Source organism: Microcaecilia unicolor, chromosome 1 (genome assembly GCF_901765095.1).
Source record: "Microcaecilia unicolor chromosome 1, aMicUni1.1, whole genome shotgun sequence".
Lineage (NCBI taxonomy): Eukaryota > Metazoa > Chordata > Amphibia > Gymnophiona > Siphonopidae > Microcaecilia > Microcaecilia unicolor.
Window position 1 is genome coordinate 411,149,299 of NC_044031.1, and position 19,496 is coordinate 411,168,794.

Below are 19,496 nucleotides of genomic sequence, written 5' to 3' on the forward strand. Positions count from 1 at the left end.
TTGAGTTTGTAAGAGTTTATAATTGAAATATATGTTTTTTTAAGGATATTCAGTTCAAGAGTCCGCTTGGTTCTATGTTCTCTTTTCCAGCTATCTCTATGTGGAATAGTTTATCTGCTCCAATTCGGATAGAGTTAGACTATATGTGATTATGCAAAAAGCTTAAAACTTTTTTATTTGATAAATTTTAAGGATGATTTCATGTTTATTATTATGATGCATTCTTGCTGCTTTCTAATTTTGCTGTATTTTTCATTTGTAAACCGCCTGGAACTTCCTGTTGGAGTAGGTGCAGTATATAAGTTGTGTATTAGATTAGATCAGGTGGCAGCCATTTTGAATAGTAGGCCACACCAGGCAAGAATGAGTGGACATTGCTCCTGCTCATTTTCTCCTACACATCCATGGATCAACAAGTTAGATCTGGGGGGGGGAGGGGGCTGGGACAACTTAGAGGTTCTTTGGGGGGGAGGGGAGATCGAGACACAGGGGGGTTGTGAAGGTCCAGGGGATGGGAGGAGGAGCTTAAGGAAGGAGTATGCTGCTCTGAAGGGCGGGTGGGAAGATCAGAAAAGGGGGAGTCTGGGCCAGGCCTGATAATTTCCAGTGTATTTAGATGATTAAATACTAAGACAAAATGCTATTCTAACCACTAATATTTATCACAGTGAAATAAGTGTCTGGTTAGATATAGCAATGAAATAATTGCTTATTTGATTTGGATTCAGCTCACACTTTTTTCAGTAGCAGCTTAACGTGAATTATATTCAGGTACACTAGCCGCCTTATTTTCGAAAGAGAAAGACGCCCATATTTTGACCCAAGATGGGCGTCTTTCTCCCGTGGGCGCCCAAATCGGTATAATCGAAAGCCGATTTTGGGCGTCTTCAACTGCAATCTGTCGCAGAAATGGCCAAAGTTGACGGGGCATGTCAGAGGCGTGGTGAAGGCGGGACTGGGGTGTGTTTATCGGCCGAGGAGAGATGGCCATCCTCGGCCGATAATAGAAAAAAGAAAGGCGTTTTTAGCGCGAATTTGGGTCACTTTTTTGGACCCTTTTTTTTCACGAACAAGTCCCAAAAAAGTGCCCTAAATTATCAGATGACCACCGGAGGAAATCGGGGATGACCACCCCTGACTCCCCCAGTGGTCACTAACCCCCTCTCACCCCAAAAAAACAACTTTAAAAACTTTTTTTCCAGCCTGTATGCCAGCCTCAAATGTCATACCCAGCTCTATCACAGCAGTATGCAGGTCCCTGGAGCAGTTGTTAGTGGGTGCAGTGCACTTCAGGCAGGTGGACCCAGGCCCATCCCCCGCTACCTGTTACACTTGTGGTGGTAAAAAGGAGCCCTCCAAACCGCCCCCAAAACCCACTGTACCCACATCTAGGTGCCCCCCTTCAGCCATAAGTGCTATGGTAATGGTGTAGAGTTGTAGGGAGTGAGTTTTGGGGGGGGATTTGGGGGGCTCAGCACCCAAGGGAAGGGAGCTATGGACTTCAGAGGTAGTTAACTTTTTTTTTAATTGTTACAAGTGCCCCCTAGGGTGCCCGGTTGGTATTCTGGCATGTGAGGGGGACCAGTGCACTACGAATCCTGGCCCCTCCCACAACGCAATGCCTTGGATTTGTTCATTTTTGAGCTGGGCGCCTTCGGTTTCCATTATCGCTGAAAAACGAAACCGCCCAGCTCAAATCCGCACAAATCTGATGCATTTGGCTGGCACAAACCGTATTATCGGAAAAAAGATGGACGCCCATTTTTTTTACAAAATATGGTTTGTCCCGCCCCTTCACGTACCCGTTCTCGGAGGTATTTTTCTGTTCTTAGAGGCTCACAATCTAACCCCCCTGTTTTCTAAGCCGCACTAACTGCCGTGTGCTAATGCTGACACAGCCCTTTCACTTTGAGTGGGCTGTGTCAGCACTGCCGCAGAGCAGCCACTAGTACAACTTAGTAAACAGGGGGGAAAGTTTATACCTGAGACAATAGAGGGTTAAGTGACTTGCCCAAGATCACAAGGAGCAGCTTCCCCAGGCTTCCCTAGTTGTCATCCTGGTGCTTTAACCATTTCAGAATGCACCCAAGCTTAGGTTAAACAAAGTATGTAAATACATTCTTTTAAGTCTCATGTAGCTCATTTAAATTAAAGTAAAAAAACAAAAACAATATTCATCAGATGACTGAAAAAAAATCAGTCTATCACTCAAACTTTTGAATTATTCATCTATTATCTTGGGATCCTGTAGCAAGAATAGAAACAGATTTGTTTTTCTCTTTTTTTCAATTAGAATCTCCAGACCACCAAAGAGTCTATTCATCTATCTTCTGATACCTGCATTTTTGCTGACATTTTCTCTTGCTTTCAATAATTTCTTCATTACCTGTTATCCAGTCAACCATTTCCTGCCACCTGATTTACAGCAAATCATTTTGTATATTGCCAAGGAAGAAGGTTCTGACCTTCCACAGATTGTGCTGATAAAAGATAGATGTAGATATGACTGAACAAATACTCCAGAAAGGCAAGAATTGTGCACCTGGGAAGAAAATCTCAAACCAAAGCCTCTGTTAACTTAATATGAAATCAGCATACTTTTAACATGGAATTGTTAAGTGATAGATAAGTGCTTTACAGAACTTCAAAGCAATATATACAAAGATCAATAGCAGATCTAGATGTCTCAGAAATCAAACCATTTTGATTGTTTACATGTGATAGTGAATGATATGGAATGGATGGACAATGGGAACTAGTTCCGTTGCTTTAGGACAATAAGAGGGAAAGTGAAAAGAGTGGAAGGGGAAATGACACACGGCAGCATAGGACAATGATCAGGAATTCAAGAGTATGTGAAGGGGTAGAGTGAAAATGAGAAATCGGAGACCACTTGTATACCCTAAAGTGAAGTTGTTGGCATGTGAACATGGATGGTAAAAGACACAGCACATATAAATACAAACTGGCTGTATAAGAATGGGAAAAGTATATGGAACTACTAAGTAAACAAAAACAATTGTGAGAATGTCTAAGTTCCTAGGTGGCTTATATTTAACTTGCACATATACAGAGCCTGAGAATATAGACCTATTTGGACAAGGTAAAAATACTTTATCTATGACAGACAACTAAATAAAGACTATCAATCTTTCTAATGGGATCATATTGATCTGGCAGAAGTAAACCATAAATTTCTTTTGGTCACACATTACCCCCTCCTACCAACACCAATGCCACCTAATTTGTAAAGCATCAAAAATGGATAAAAAATCATGCTTACTTGTTTTAAGAAGATGACACAATTTTTTTCTCCATCTAGGGATTCCTCCCAATTTATTTATTTTATGTTATTGTTGTGATTTATACATTTATCTTTAAATTCAAAATAGAAACATGGAACCCAAGAGCAGTTAGGCAACCTTGAATAGTTGTACAGTCTATCTGTGACATTATTTGACAGCTTGACTCTTAATGATAGCACTATGAAAGAACCATTAGAGGTCAACTGGTGCCATTTTGAACCCAGCATCTGAAGGACATAAACAACCTGCTAGGTACCAGGGAAACCCCCAGTAGGTTTCAGGGGTCTTTGGGGTGTGAATAGTCCGGAGGTGCCAACCTCTGTTGGACCAAGTCAGGGACATGCAGCCATGAAAGTCTGTGCATCGCTCTACTCTGGGCAAATATCTTGAACACCACATCAAAGATGTCATACATGCCCCTGGCCAAGAATTTTCTACACACCTTCTGCTGCTTGACCAACTGATGAAGCAATTTAACTTGCTCCTGTGAGAGATAATCCGCCAAATCAGACATACTACGCACCAAGTTCCACAAGTATAGGCTCATGTAGTGCTGGTAAGATTGAATGTGGGAGATGGGCAAAGAATCCTGATACATCTTCCACCCCAAAGAATCCAGAGTTCTAGCTTCTCTGCCAGGGGGCGCTGAACTATTGGCTCTTTTGAGCATGGATTCCACCACCAAGGAGTTAGTACATAAGTACATAAGTAGTGCCATACTGGGAAAGACCAAAGGTCCATCTAGCCCAGCATCCTGTCACCGACAGTGGCCAATCCAGGTCAAGGGCACCTGGCACGCTCCCCAAACGTAAAAACATTCCAGACAAGTTATACCTAAAAATGCGGAATTTTTCCAAGTCCATTTAATAGCGGTCTATGGACTTGTCCTTTAGGAATCTATCTAACCCCTTTTTAAACTCCGTCAAGCTAACCGCCTGTACCACGTTCTCCGGCAACGAATTCCAGAGTCTAATTACACGTTGGGTGAAGAAAAATTTTCTCCGATTCGTTTTAAATTTACCACACTGTAGCTTCAACTCATGCCCTCTAGTCCTAGTATTTTTGGATAGCGTGAACAGTCGCTTCACATCCACCCGATCCATTCCACTCATTATTTTATACACTTCTATCATATCTCCCCTCAGCCGTCTCTTCTCCAAGCTGAAAAGCCCTAGCCTTCTCAGCCTCTCTTCGTAGGAAAGTCGTCCCATCCCCACTATCATTTTCGTCGCCCTTCGCTGTACCTTTTCCAATTCTACTATATCTTTTTTGAGATACGGAGACCAGTACTGAACACAATACTCCAGGTGCGGTCGCACCATGGAGCAATACAACGGCATTATAACATCCGCACACCTGGACTCCATACCCTTCCTAATAACACCCAACATTCTATTCGCTTTCCTAGCCGCAGCAGCACACTGAGCAGAAGGTTTCAGCGTATCATCGACGACGACACCCAGATCCCTTTCTTGATCCGTAACTCCTAACGCGGAACCTTGCAAGACGTAGCTATAATTCGGGTTCCTCTTACCCACATGCATCACTTTGCACTTGTCAACATTGAACTTCATCTGCCACTTGCACGCCCATTCTCCCAGTCTCGCAAGGTCCTCCTGTAATCGTTCACATTCCTCCTGCGACTTGACGACCCTGAATAATTTTGTGTCATCGGCGAATTTAATTACCTCACTAGTTATTCCCATCTCTAGGTCATTTATAAATACATTAAAAAGCAACGGACCCAGCACAGACCCCTGCGGGACCCCACTAACTACCCTCCTCCACTGAGAATACTGGCCACGCAATCCTACTCTCTGCTTCCTATCTTTCAACCAGTTCTTAATCCATAATAATACCCTACCTCCGATTCCATGACTCTGCAATTTCTTCAGGAGTCTTTCGTGCGGCACTTTGTCAAACGCCTTCTGAAAATCCAGATATACAATATCAACCGGCTCCCCATTGTCCACATGTTTGCTTACCCCCTCAAAAAAATGCATTAGATTGGTGAGGCAAGACTTCCCTTCACTAAATCCGTGCTGACTTTGTCTCATCAGTCCATGTTTTTGTATATGCTCTGCAATTTTATTCTTAATAATAGCCTCCACCATCTTGCCCGGCACCGACGTCAGACTCACCGGTCTATAATTTCCCGGATCTCCTCTGGAACCCTTCTTAAAAATCGGAGTAACATTGGCTACCCTCCAGTCTTCCGGTACTACACTCGATTTTAGGGACAGATTGCATATTTCTAACAGTAGCTCCGCAAGTTCATTTTTTAGTTCTATTAATACTCTGGGATGAATACCATCAGGTCCCGGTGATTTACTACTCTTCAGCTTGCTGAACTGACCCATTACATCCTCCAAGGTTACAGAGAATTTGTTTAGTTTCTCCGACTCCCCCGCTTCAAATATTCTTTCCGGCACCGGTGTCCCCCCCAAATCCTCCTCGGTGAAGACCGAAGCAAAGAATTCATTTAATTTCTCCGCTACGGCTTTGTCCTCCTTGATCGCCCCTTTAACACCATTTTCGTCCAGCGGCCCAACCGACTCTTTGGCCGGTTTCCTGCTTTTAATGTATCTAAAAAAAATTTTTACTATGTATTTTTGCTTCCAACGCTAATTTCTTCTCAAAGTCCTTTTTTGCCCTCCTTATCTCCGCTTTGCATTTGGCTTGGCATTCCTTATGATCTATCCTGTTACTTTCAGTTGGTTCTCTTCTCCACTTTCTGAAGGATTGTTTTTTGGCTCTAATGATTTCCTTTATCTTACTGTTTAGCCACGCCGGCTGACGTTTAGTCTTTTTTCCCTTTTTTCTAATACGTGGAATATATTTGTCCTGAACCTCCAGGATGGTGTTTTTAAACAGCATCCACGCCTGATGCAAGTTTTTTACTCTGCGAGCTGCTCCTTTCAGTCTTTTTTTCACCATTTTTCTCATTTTGTCATAATCACCTTTTCTGTAGTTAAACGCTAGCGTACTTGATTTCCTAGTTTCACTTCCTTCAATGCCAATATCAAAACCGATCATATTATGATCACTGTTATCAAGCGGCCCTCGTATCGTTACCCCCTGCACTAGATCATGAGCACCACTAAGGACTAAGTCTACTATTTTTCCTTCTCTTGTCGGCTCCTGAACTAGCTGTTCCATGAAGCTGTCCTTGATTTCATCAAGAAATCTTATGTCCCTTGCGTGTACAGATGTTACATTAACCCAGTCTATATGCGGGTAATTGAAATCCCCCATTATTATTGTGTTGCCCAGTTTGTTTGCGTCCCTGATTTCCTTTAACATTTCCGCATCCGTCTGTTCGTCCTGGCCAGGCGGACGGTAGTACACTCCTATCACTATCCTTTTCTCCTTTGCACATGGAATTTCAATCCACAGTGATTCCAAGGAGTGTTTTGTTTCCTGCAGAATTTTCAATCTATTTGATTCAAGGCTCTCGTTAATATACAATGCTACCCCTCCACCAATCCGATTCACCCTATCACTACGATATAATTTGTACCCCGGTATGACAGTGTCCCACTGGTTATCCTCCTTCCACCAGGACTCAGAGATGCCTATTATATCTAATTTTTCATTTAGTGCAATATATTCCAACTCCCCCATCTTATTTCTTAGGCTCCTGGCATTCGCATATAGACATTTCAAACTATGTTTGTTGTTCCTAAGTACATCATGCTTAGTACTTGACAGTATTAATTGGCAATCTTTTGTCTGATTTTTATTGTTATTTAAAGATACCCGATCTACTACAATCTCTTTTGCAACCTCACTATCAGGATACTCTATCTTCCCTGTTATGGTGATATCTTTGAAAGATACCTTATCCCGAACCATGCTCTTTTGAGCGACTGTCGGCCTTCCCCCCATTTCTAGTTTAAAAGCTGCTCTATCTCCTTCTTAAACGCCGATGCCAGCAGCCTGGTCCCACTCTGGTTAAGATGGAGCCCATCCTTTCGGAATAGGCTCCCCCTTCCCCAGAATGTTGCCCAGTTCCTAACAAATCTAAAGCCCTCCTCCCTGCACCATCGTCTCATCCACGCATTGAGACTCTGGAGCTCTGCCTGTCTCTTGGGCCCTGCGCGTGGCACAGGTAGCATTTCAGAAAATGCTACCCTGGAGGATCTGGATTTCAGCTTTCTACCTAAGAGCCTAAATTTTGCTTCCAGAACCTCTCTCCCACATTTTCCTATGTCATTAGTACCCACATGTACCAAGACAGCCGTCTCCTCCCCAGCACTATATAAAATCCTATCTAGGTGACGCGTGAGGTCCGCCACCTTCGCACCAGGCAGGCAAGTCACCAGGCGATCCTCACGTCCACCAGCCACCCAGCTATCTATATGCCTAATGATCGAATCACCAAGTACAACTTAGGCATATTAAAACCAGGGGAGCTCTAGATCTAATACATTATGTCTAACTTTTTGGACAGGATAGGGACTGACAGAGGGGACTCCCAGTTCTTCACTTGAATGTCCCATAGGAATTTGTGAAGTGGAACCGCCACAGCCTCTCTAGGAGGGGAATTGTAGTCGAGAACCTCAAGCATCTCAGCCCTGGGCTCGTCCTCTGTCTCTAAATGAATCAGAATGTCATCCGCCACTTACCTGACAAAAGATGGAAAGAATAGGCTCTCAGGTAGAGATTTTCTTCTTTCCTCAGGCAAGGAGGGGTCAGATGGGATACCACAGGACTCCTGCTCCAAGAAGTACCATGGATCCTCATCAGATGCCCATGAGTACTCCTCATCGATGTCAGGAAAGAACTCCTCACAAGAGGGCTGAGACCAAGCCTGCCTCGATAGGAAGGAACCATGTCCTCGAGATGGGTGTCAAGGTGTCGGCTCCACCCTCGACTCCGGTGAAACGTCCTCCACCAATGTCAAGGAGGTGCCTGCACGGGCAGCTGTTGACACCAGAGCTGCACACAGCACTGGCATTGGAGACCTCACCGCAGGCTGAGAGACTGGTGGGGCAGCACCTAGAGGCATGGCAGACACCGATACACTCTGTTGGAACAGTCTCGCCAAGTGCTTATGGAGCATGGCCCGGATGTGCTCATTGAGAGAGTCCATTGGGAAAGGCAGGGGCGTTGAGTCAGAGACAGGCTGCTGAATTGCCGGAGTCAGAACGGGTGCCTGGCTGGTCTGGTCCTGACTGCATGGAGACCTGTGCATCAACACCTCTTGTATGGAAGGGAAGCAGTCCTCCTGGCGCTGATGCTTCTCAGGGACCAGGGGTTCCATCAGTGCTCTGGAGCTCCCCAGCAATTTGCATCGAGGAGTGTAGAACGAGTAGAAGTAAATCCAAAAGTACAAACACTAGGGGACACTCAAGGAACATAAGTACATAAGTAATGCCATACTGGGAAAAGACCAAGGGTCCATCGAGCCCAGCATCCTGTCCACGACAGCGACCAATCCAGGCCAAGGGCACCTGGCAAGCTTCCCAAACGTACAAACATTCTATACATGTTATTCCTGGAATTTTGGATTTTTCCAAGTCCGTTTAGTAGCGGTTTATGGACTTGTCCTTTAGGAAACCGTTCAACCCCTTTTTAAACTCTGCTAAGCTAACCGCCTTCACCACATTTTCCAGCAATGAATTCCAGAGTTTAATTACACGTTGGGTGAAGAAAACTTTTCTCCGATTTGTTTTAAATTTACTACACTGTAGTTTAATCGCATGGCCCTAGTCCTAGTATTTTTGGAAAGCCTGAACAGACGCTTCACATCCACCTGTTCCACTCCACACATTATTTTATATACCTCTATCATGTCTCCCCTCAGCTGTCTCTTCTCCAAGCTGAATAGCCATAGCCTCCTTAGTCTTTCTTCATAGGGAATTCGTCCCATCCCTGCTATCATTTTAGTCGCCCTTCGCTGCACCTTTTCCAATTCTACTATATCTTTCTTGAGATGCGGCGACCAGAATTGAACATAATACTCAAGGTGCGGTCGCACCATGGAGCGATACAACGGCATTATAACATCCTCACACCTGTTTTCCATACCTTTCCTAATAATACCCAATATTTTATTCACTTTCCTAGCTGCAGCAGCACACTGAGCAGAAGGTTTCAGTGTGTTATCGACGACGACACCCAGATACCTTTCTTGGTCCGTAACTCCTAACGTGGAACCTTGCATGACGTAGCTATAATTCGGGTTCTTTTTTCCCACATGCATCACCTTGCACTTGCTCACATTAAATGTAATCTGCCATTTAGCGGCCCAGTCTCCAAGTCTCGTAAGGTCCTCTTGTAATTTTTCACAATCCTGTCGCGAGTTAACGACTTTGAATAACTTTGTGTCATCAGCAAATTTAATTACCTCGCTAGTTACTCCCATCTCTAAATCATTTATAAATATATTAAAAAGCAGCGGTCCTAGCACAGACCCCTGAGGAACCTCACTAACTACCCTTCTCCATTGTGAATACTGCCCATTTAACCCCACTCTCTGTTTCCTATCCTTCAACCAGTTTTTAATCCACAATAGGACATTTCCTCCTATCCCATGACCCTCCAATTTCCTCTGTAGCCTTTCATGAGGTACCTTGTCAAACGCCTTTTGAAAATCCAGATACACAATATCAACCGGCTCCCCTTTGTCCACATGTTTGTTTACTTCTTCAAAGAATTGAAGTAAATTGGTCAGGCAAGATTTCCCCACACAAAAGCCGTGCTGACTCGGTCTCAGTAATCCATGTCCTCGGATGTGCTCTGTAATTTTGTTTTTAATAATAGCCTCTACCATTTTCCCCGGCACCGACGTCAGACTCACCGGTCTATAATTTCCCGGATCTCCCCTGGAGCCTTTTTAAAAAATGGGCGTTACATTGGCCACCCTCCAATCTTCCGGTACCACGCTCGATTTTAAGGATAAGTTGCATGTCACTAGCAGTAGCTCCGCAAGCTCATTTTTCAGTTCTATCAGTACTCTAGGATGAATACCATCCGGTCCAGGAGATTTGCTACTCTTCAGTTTGCCGAACTGCCCCATTACATCCTCCAGGTTTACCGTGAAGTCAGTAAGTTTCTCTGACTCGTCCGCTTGAAATACCATTTCCGACACCGGTATCCCACCCAAATCTTCCTCGGTGAAGACCGAAGCAAAGAATTCATTCAGTCTCTCCGCTACATCTTTGTCTTCCTTGATCGCCCCTTTTACCCCTCGGTCATCCAGCGGCCCAACCGATTCTTTTGCCGGCTTCCTGCTTTTAATATACCGAAAAAAATTTTTACTATGTTTTTTTGCCTCTAATGCTATCTTTTTTCGTAATCCCTCTTGGCCTTCTTTATCTGCGCCTTGCATTTGCTTTGACACTCCTTATGCTGCTTCTTGTTATTTTCAGATGGTTCCTTCTTCCATTTTCTGAAGGCATTTCTTTTAGTCCTAATAGCTTCCTTCACCTCACTTTTCAACCAGCTGTCTTTTGGAGTTCCGGCTTTCTTTTCTAATTCACGGAATATGTATGGCCTGGGCCTCCAGGATGGTATTTTTGAACAGCGTCCACGCCTGTTGTACAGTTTTTACTCTCTCAGTTGCCCCCCTAAGTTTTTTTTTTACCGTTCTTCTCATTTTATCATAGTCTCCTTTTTAAAGTTAAACGCTAACGTATTTGACTTTCTGTGTACAGTTACTTCAAGGTCGATATCAAAACTGATCATATTATGGTCACTGTTATCAAGCGGCCCCAGTACCATAACATCCCTCACCAGATCATGCGCTCCACTAAGGACCAAGTCTAGAATTTTTCCTTCTCTCGTCAGCTCCTGCACCAGTTGCTCCATAAAGCTGTCCTTGATTTAATCAAGGAATTGTATCTCTGTAGCGTGTCCCGATGTTACATTTACCCAGTCTATATTTGGGTAGTTACATGGAAATACTTTTAAAACAAATAGGAGTAAATATTTTTTCACTCAACAAATTGTTAAGCTCTGGAACTCTATGCTGAAGGATGTGGTAACATCGGTTAGTGTATATGGGTTTAAAAAAGGTTTGGACAAATTCCTGGAGGAAAAGTCCATAGTCTGCTATTGAGGCACACATGGGAAGCAACTACTTGCCCTGGGATTTGCAGAATGGAAGTTACATGGAAATACTTTTAAAACAAATAGGAGTAAATATTTTTTCACTCAACAAATTGTTAAGCTCTGGAACTCTATGCTGAAGGATGTGGTAACATCGGTTAGTGTATCTGGGTTTAAAAAAGGTTTGGACAAATTCCTGGAGGAAAAGTCCATAGTCTGCTATTGAGGCACACATGGGAAGCAACTACTTGCCCTGGGATTTGCAGAATGGAGTGTTGCCATGATTCGGGTTTCTGCCAGGTACTTGTGACCTGGCTTAGCCACTGTTTGGAAAACAAGATATTGGGCTAGATGTACCATTGGTCTGACCCAGTATGGTTACTCTTATGTTATGATGCTGATGCTTCTTGGCCTTTACCCAATGCCAGTGCAGACGAGGACAATGTTGAATCCTCAATCCTCCTCGGGGTCAGTTCGGATACTGACCAGTCCTGGGGGCCCTGTACTGTAATCTGCATCAAGGCAGGTAGAGACCAACTTGATGCACACCCACACCCAGTGTCTGAGAAAAGCCTAGTAGCCATATGGACTGATGCATCCGACGCCAGTCGTGATGTATGAGACACCCTCCTGGTCTCCCTGTTGTCCCTTCATATCTTATTGCCATGTAAATATTATAAGAAGGGAGAGGAATTTTACCTGGATAGCTGGCTGTGCGTCACTGGAAGGCTTGCAGCAGGAGAGAGGGGAGTATAATTTCAGAGAGGGCAGATTTCTCCAGGTTCTAAACCCTTCCCAGTAGTGCTTAGTGGGGTCTGTCTTAGGACAGACATAGAACCCTGGAAGGGAGAAGACCTGGCATGGCCTCAAGAAGGGAGGTGCTCCACACTTGTAGTGCTTTCCTGCAGGGAAAGGAGTCAGTCCTGAGGGACATGCCAGGAATTAGATCCAGCCGTTGCTGCTGACTCAGTAAGCAGTATACACAGTAGCCAAAGTGAGGCTTAGAAACAGGTGGGGTGGCTTTGGGAAGACACAGAGGTAAAAAAGCCTGCTGTGACCAGGACAGAGGAGAAAAAAGGAGAAGGAAAACAACCTGCCTGAGGGCAGGAGGAGCCTTCCTCACAGAGAACTGGCTGCAGGGAGTAAACAAGCTGCATAACCCAGAGCATAAAGGACCCTAAAGTTAACGCAGTGCCTGGTTAGTGAGAGAAGGGGAAAGAATGGGTGCCCAGTCCTCACTGGGAAAATGATACTGCAGACTTTGGTTGATCATCTCCCGCACTCCCGCCAAAGCGGGAAAGTCTCCCGCTGAGACACCGTCAGCAGCTTCCCCTTCCACCCGGTATTAATTTCCTGGCCACTGCTGCTTCTCCTCTTCAGCAGCAACAGCCGCGACCAAAATAAAAAAAAGCAAGACCGGGGCCACAACAGCCATCAAGCATGGGCTCCCTTTTTCCTCTCCCTGCCCCTGGGACAGAGAGAGGAGAAAGGAGCGGCTGCAGCTCCAACAGCCCATGCTTGAAGGCTGCCTGCTGCCCCACGCTTGCTTTTTAACATTTTTTTGTTTGTTAGCTCTTTTTTTTTTTTGTCACGGCCACTGCTGCTCAACAGGAGAAGCAGAAGTGGCCAGGAAATGATTATCGGGTGGAAGGGGAAGCGGGAGGCAGGTAGAATGGAGAGAATGGGAAGATGGGGAGAGGAGGGGACATGGAGAAGGGCTGAAGAAAGAGAGAAGCTGCTGAAGATGGGGAGAAAGGGGAGATCCTGGCTGAGACCAGAAAGAGGGAAGATGCTGGAAGGAAGGGTAGGGAGAGAAACAGGAGAGACATTGAAGGATGGGAAGAGAGAGGGGGGACACGATGAATGGAAAAGGGTAGACAGAGAGAGAGACAATGTATGGAAAGAAGGGAATAGAGAGAGAGACACTGGATGGAAGGATCAGGAGAGGGGGTTAGACGGATGGAAGGATAAGGAGAGAAAGAGGGAAGACGGAAGGATGGGGAGAGAAAGAGGGAAAACGGATGGAAGGATAGGGAGAGAAAGAGGGAAGACACTGGATAGAAGGATAGGGAGAGAAAGAGGGGAGATGGACAAAAGGATGCAGAGAGAAAGGGGAGAGACTGGAAGGATGTGGAGATAGAGAGATGGGACACTGAACAGAAAAAGGTAGAGAGATAGAAAGACATTGGATAGAAGGAGGGGGAGAGAGAGACACACACACTAGATGGAAGGATCAGGAGAGAGGGTCAATGGGTGGAAGGATGGGGAGAAAAGAGGGAAGACGCTGGACGGAAGGGTAGGGAGAAAAAGGAGGCGCTGGATGGAAGGATGCAGAAAGAAAGAGGGGAGACACTGGAAGGATGGGGAGAGAAAGAGGGGAGCTGCTGGATGGAAAGGGGGAGAGGACAGAGTAGTGAAAGACTGGAGAATAAGAGGAAGGGGCATGTGGAGAACAAGGGTGAAGAAAAGATGAAAAGCCATAGATAGATGAAGTAAAAAGAGGGAAATTAAAGAGTGGATAGTACGAATGAATTAAATCTGGACAGAGAGAGAGAGAGGCAGAAAAATATTGAAGAAAACAAGAAAAAGGAGAGAAAATGATGAATGGACAGGAAACCCTGGCAAGGGAAAGATGAAGGAAAGCAGGATCAAGAGACTGGGAGCAACACAATTAGAAAAAGTAAATGGCCAGACAACAAAGGTAAAGAAAATAATTTTATTTTTAATTTAGGATAAAGTAATGTGTTGCTGTGTTAATAAAGTTTAATAAATGCAAATAAAACACAAAATAGAAAATAAGGTGATACCTTCACTGATTTTAAAACATTTTTGATTAGCTTTCAGAGACCAGCACTTCCTGCCTCAGGTCAGGAGAGGATAGCATAACAGCATTATACTGACCTGAGACATGAGGTTTTGGCCTTTGAAAGCTAATTGAAAAGAGTATTAGGCTATTAAATAAAATATTTTCTGAAATGGCTACGGGTTTGAGGTGTGCCAGGGGGTGGAGCCAATGCAAAGTGGGACCCCTTGGCAGCTCTGTTACTGATCTGTCTGAAGAGAGAGAGAAGGGTCATCCATATGAAGCAGTCCTAGCCTGTGGCTGGAAGAAAGAATTGGTGTCCAGTCCTCACTGGGAAAATGTTACTGACCAGCCTGAAGAGAGAGAGGGGGTCAGGCTCAGACATGTGTAGGGTGCAGAGACTGTTATTGAGTAGTCCAAGCCTAGGGCTGGTATCAGGTGGGGAATTAACCTGATCAGAGAGAGGTTCATTAAGGGGCACAGTTTGAGGCTGTGTCCTGGAAATGCTGACTCAAACTTATGAAAGGAACTGTCATGTACTTAAAAATACAAACTGGGTTAGGGAAGAAAAGAGAAACCCTTCCTGTGCTGTTTTTTGCATTCATCCTTTTTGTGTTGGTTTTTCCTTTGATTCCTGAAGCACATGTCAGAGAAACTTGTGCTGAGTTTTGAAGATTGAACTTTGCTAATGGAATCTAATTCTTTGTGCTGAATAAAAGGCTCTTTATGTTTTGGAACCTGGTTGCTGTGTGAGTGTCTGAGCTGGAGAGGTGGAAAGCCTGGACTGGAGCAGGAGCTGAATCAGGGGGAGTTTTCCAGACCTCTTCCCAGGAAAGTGTAAGAGGGAGCAAATCTGCTAACACAGACCATGCTATGACCTGGTGGGACATTACACGGTGCAACTCTCAACATCAATGCCAACATTGATGCTGCTGCCAATGTTGAGGATTCGTACAGGGCTCCAAAAAGGTTTTCTCATTGGGCCTCTCTGGTCAGCTGGGTTCTTTTCTTAATACGAAGACACAGAACACAGCAGGAAGGGGTATGTCCAGGCCAAAAACACTGAAGATACCAAGAATGAGTGTGTTTGTCAGAAATGGTCCTATTGCACTGGGTACAGCTCTTAAAGCCACTGGAAACTGTCAATGACATGGAAGGGAAAACAGCTGTGGCCAAATCAAACAGCTCGATGGTGCTAGAAAAAAAGGGGCAAAGCACCTGAAAATTTTAGATGAATGAGCTCCGACCGGAATTCAGACCTAGGAGGGAAAAAAATAAAGAAACTTAAAAGTGGGGGAAAACACTACCTAGAAAAACAAAAAGAAAAAAACAGGAGAAAAATCTCCTAGAGGAAGGCATAATTTGCTCTGGAAAAAACTCACGCACCAGACAATGTGAGGACTGCATTAAGCTTGTCCTTTACTCACAATGGATGAGAAGAGTCCAATGGTCCTGCGCTCTCACAGTGGGCGGGAAGACACACACGTGCAGTGGAGATGCTGTGTGTGCTCTTAACGCGATATTAGTTTTTTTATGCTTCGCACCAAACAACCTGTGAAAATGTGGTCTGCTTGTCCTTTGAGAATTGCTGTTACAATATTGGTGCTTAGAGTCCAAATGTTTGGCACCTAACTTTAGGTGACCTTCCTTGCATTTACTCCTTCTTGCTCGTGTAGGACTGATCTGTATTGATCCAGCTTTTTTAGTTTTCCCAATAGGTATATTCAACTACCAGACACTGCAGACAGTGTTACCTTTAACTAGGTAAGCTCTCTTTGTGTGACTCCTGGAGGTTAGTGCTATTATGGTATGGTAGAGCTTTAGCAGGTGGGCTGACATACAGAGTCTTGATATGAATGTACACCCTTCCTGCAAAAACTACATTGGCTACTAGGCCCATACTCTATCTTTGATTTTCAAGGCCTTCAGATAAAATGGTACAGAGTACCTAAAGAATAAGTTGGCTCTCTAAGATCCTGTCAAGGAATATCACCATCTGTACTCTCATCAAAGAAAATTGCATGGTGTAACACCTATCACTTTTGATTTGATGAACCATTTCATTATCAAAAATATAATATCGCCCAGAGCTGACCCTGCCACTATGTAGAGAGGGCAGGACATAGCAAGCCTTGAGCATGCCCTGACTCTAGTACTGTAGAGGCAGGTGACAATGGTGTCCTTGATGGCAGTGACAAGGGCTGAAGATAGGCCTAACAGCAGGAAGGCAAGGGGGAAGATGCTGGACATCTGGGGGGAGGGATAGTGAACTTTCACCTGCTTCTTGAAGTAGAGGCAATCTCGAGTTATACATAGCCCCTCTGGGAGTACATTCCAGAGTGTGGGGGCTACTCCTGAGATGGCTTGCTGGCGGGTATCACATCATGCAATTTCCTTTGATGAGGAAACAAATAGTGATGATCCTTGAGAGGACCTTTAGAGGTCTCAAAGGTGTGTAAAGGGTTAACTTATTATTTAAGTACTTTGGCCCATTTTGTCTGAGGGCCTTGAAAATCAAGCATAGAGTTTTACATTTAGCCCTATAAGGTACTGGTTGCCAGTGTAGTTTTTGCAGGAAGGGTGTAATGTGGTCATGTTGCATGAGCCTTCTATCAGTCATGCTGCAGCACACTCTTTTTGGTTTGACCAGTGTACAGGGCATTACTGTAGTCTAGTCATGATATTATCATGGCATAAATTACTGTGGTCTTTTTAATATATAGAGAGAGATTTCATAGCTGCCGGTGATAGAGACCATTTTTAAAGGTTGTTTGAATTTGAGGGATGAGTCTAGCAGTACTCCAAGATTCCTGATCTGTGATTGTAGGGGGAGTTCATACTTCTCAAAAGGTATTTTGATGTCAGGTATTTGTCCACTTATGTTAGGTATCTAAAGAATCTCTGGTTTACTTGGGTTCAGGCAGAGTTCGTTGTTGTTTGCCCATTCCTAAGTTGCAGTTAGGCAGGCAGTCAGTTTCCTCAGAGCTGTGGGTAGATCTGGTTCAATGGGTATGAGTAGTTGCACATCATCAGCATAGATGGTAGAATTTTGTGTCCATAAATTGAAGCAGCTCAGTCAGAAACTTGAGGTAGATATTAAATAAAATGGGAGACATATATGTAGTGAAAACTGAAAAACTCCTGTTAAAGTAGAAATGGAAAAAGTCTAGGTCACCTCTGGATAAGGAAACCTTCCAAGCTTTACCTTACTGTTTATGGAAAAAATTGTTGCAGCACAAAAGGAGTATTATTAACAGTTAACAAATAAGGGCACTAATTCCACCATGGAGACGTATTTCATCGTAAATTTCTATTTAAACGTGTCATCCTCAAAACAAAGTTGAGTTGCAACTAGAAATGCAAGTCTTTAAATTCAGAAATTTGTTAAAACACATCTCTTCCAGGTGGGTTTTGGCCTACAGTATGACTATTATTATAATTTATCCAGTTTTACGCTTTATGACTGTTTTGTTAATTATTATTTCAAATATTTCTTTGTTATCTGCCAATTACTCTGGACCTGTCTCTTCTCTTTCATCTTCTTCACAAACTAATCTTAAAGAGGAAGAGGGATCAACTGAACCTAGACCTTACTTGACAATCTCATCAGGCTGATGGGGGGGGGGGGGGGGGGGTCACTATAACTAATGAAGCACTGACTGATCTTGCTCTACCTTCTAAACAGACTCCATCAGAAGGAAATTGACTGACTTCAGAGGCTGATGTCATGAGAACTTAAGAGATCTGGGCCCAATGTGTTGATTAAAGTCAGGAAAAACTTTCTACTCTGGGAGGGTTCTTGTCCTACAGCACCTAAAAGATGCTTTGATCTGTCCTTTTGTTAAGAAAAAAAAAACCTGGATTAGATCCTGGCAATTTAGCTAACTCAAGTGGATAATAATTATCCAAGCAGATGAATTTGAGGAGGAAAATACTAATCAAGAGAGGCCATATTTCAGGCATAGCATAGTGCGGGCCACTCTGCATGATTCTTTGATTTACTATGTAGAAGGGGTCTTTCCAACCATCCTAATTTTATTGAACAGGCCATTCTCTATAAGGGCCTTTTTGGTCTAGATTTTAAAGGGAAAGATTTTAATGGTTTCATTCATTCCTTGACTACCAAGATCAATCAGGATACTGGGGCACTTTTGTTTCTTGCCTTGTGTTCTCAGGTGTCATTTTCCACAAGGTTTTTGTTCTGTTGCTACATCTGTTTAATTTTTTATCTAATGTATCTCACTGGTCAATTTTGGTTCCAATCATTCTGCTATACAGATGGCATTCCGGTCATATTTTTCATTGGTTCTCATGGGCAATAATTCTCTAGTCAATGAAAATCTCGATTACAGTAGAAGTAGGGTGTTTGAAAATAAACTTTGCCTGAAACCTAAAAACCAGAGGAATAACGAACAGGAAAACCACCAGATGGAGGTTTACAGTCCTTACTGACAAAAAAAGACTTCTCTCCCAGTCAAGAAGTTTGTTTATAGTCTGAGAGTTTTGTTTAGTCCAGCATTTTCAATGTAGAAACATATTTCAAATTTATTCAGAAGTTTGTTTTTCTCATTGGATATATCAAACAAATATGCCTTTGTTATGTATCCTATACTGTTTATTGTAAGCCACATTGAACTCAAACATGTTTGCGATAATGTGGGATATAAATGTCACAAATAAATAAATAAATAAATAACTCTTGCCTCAATTATTGTAATAGTGTACAGGCAGGTCCCCTAGCTACATCAATTCAGAAATGCCAATGAAATCAAAACAGTGCTTCTAGGATTCCTCTGAGATTATCCATAGAGAGCACAGCATTCTACTTTTATTCAGCCTATTCCTCTGGGGTATCCAGTTTAAAATCCTTTTGTTAACTTTCAAAGTTCTTCATTTGATGGTCTGCTAAATCTGCAGTCTCTTCTTGTCCTTTTAGACATTTTTTATTTCCCCAGGTTGCATTCCTATGGTTTCTTCTTTGTAGAAAGGTGTTCTGGTCTACTCTTATTAGCATGATACTTGTGCCAAATACCAGCACTTTAGAACACTCCTCCTTTTGAGCTTAGGCTCAGTCATGATATTGTCTAACTCAAGAATATCATTGTATCATTGAGACTTTTCAAACTAGCCTTTGGCATGTAACCAATGCTCATAAGAACATAAGGAAAGCCATGCTGAGTCAAATCAAGACCCATCAAGCCCAAGATCCTGTTCAGAGGAAGAAGATTATACATAGAGATTGCACAATCAAATCTTTGTACATAAAATGTACTTTGCACATGTTTCACTGCTGGTACAGAGTATTCAGACATTTTGTTCCCACACTGCACATG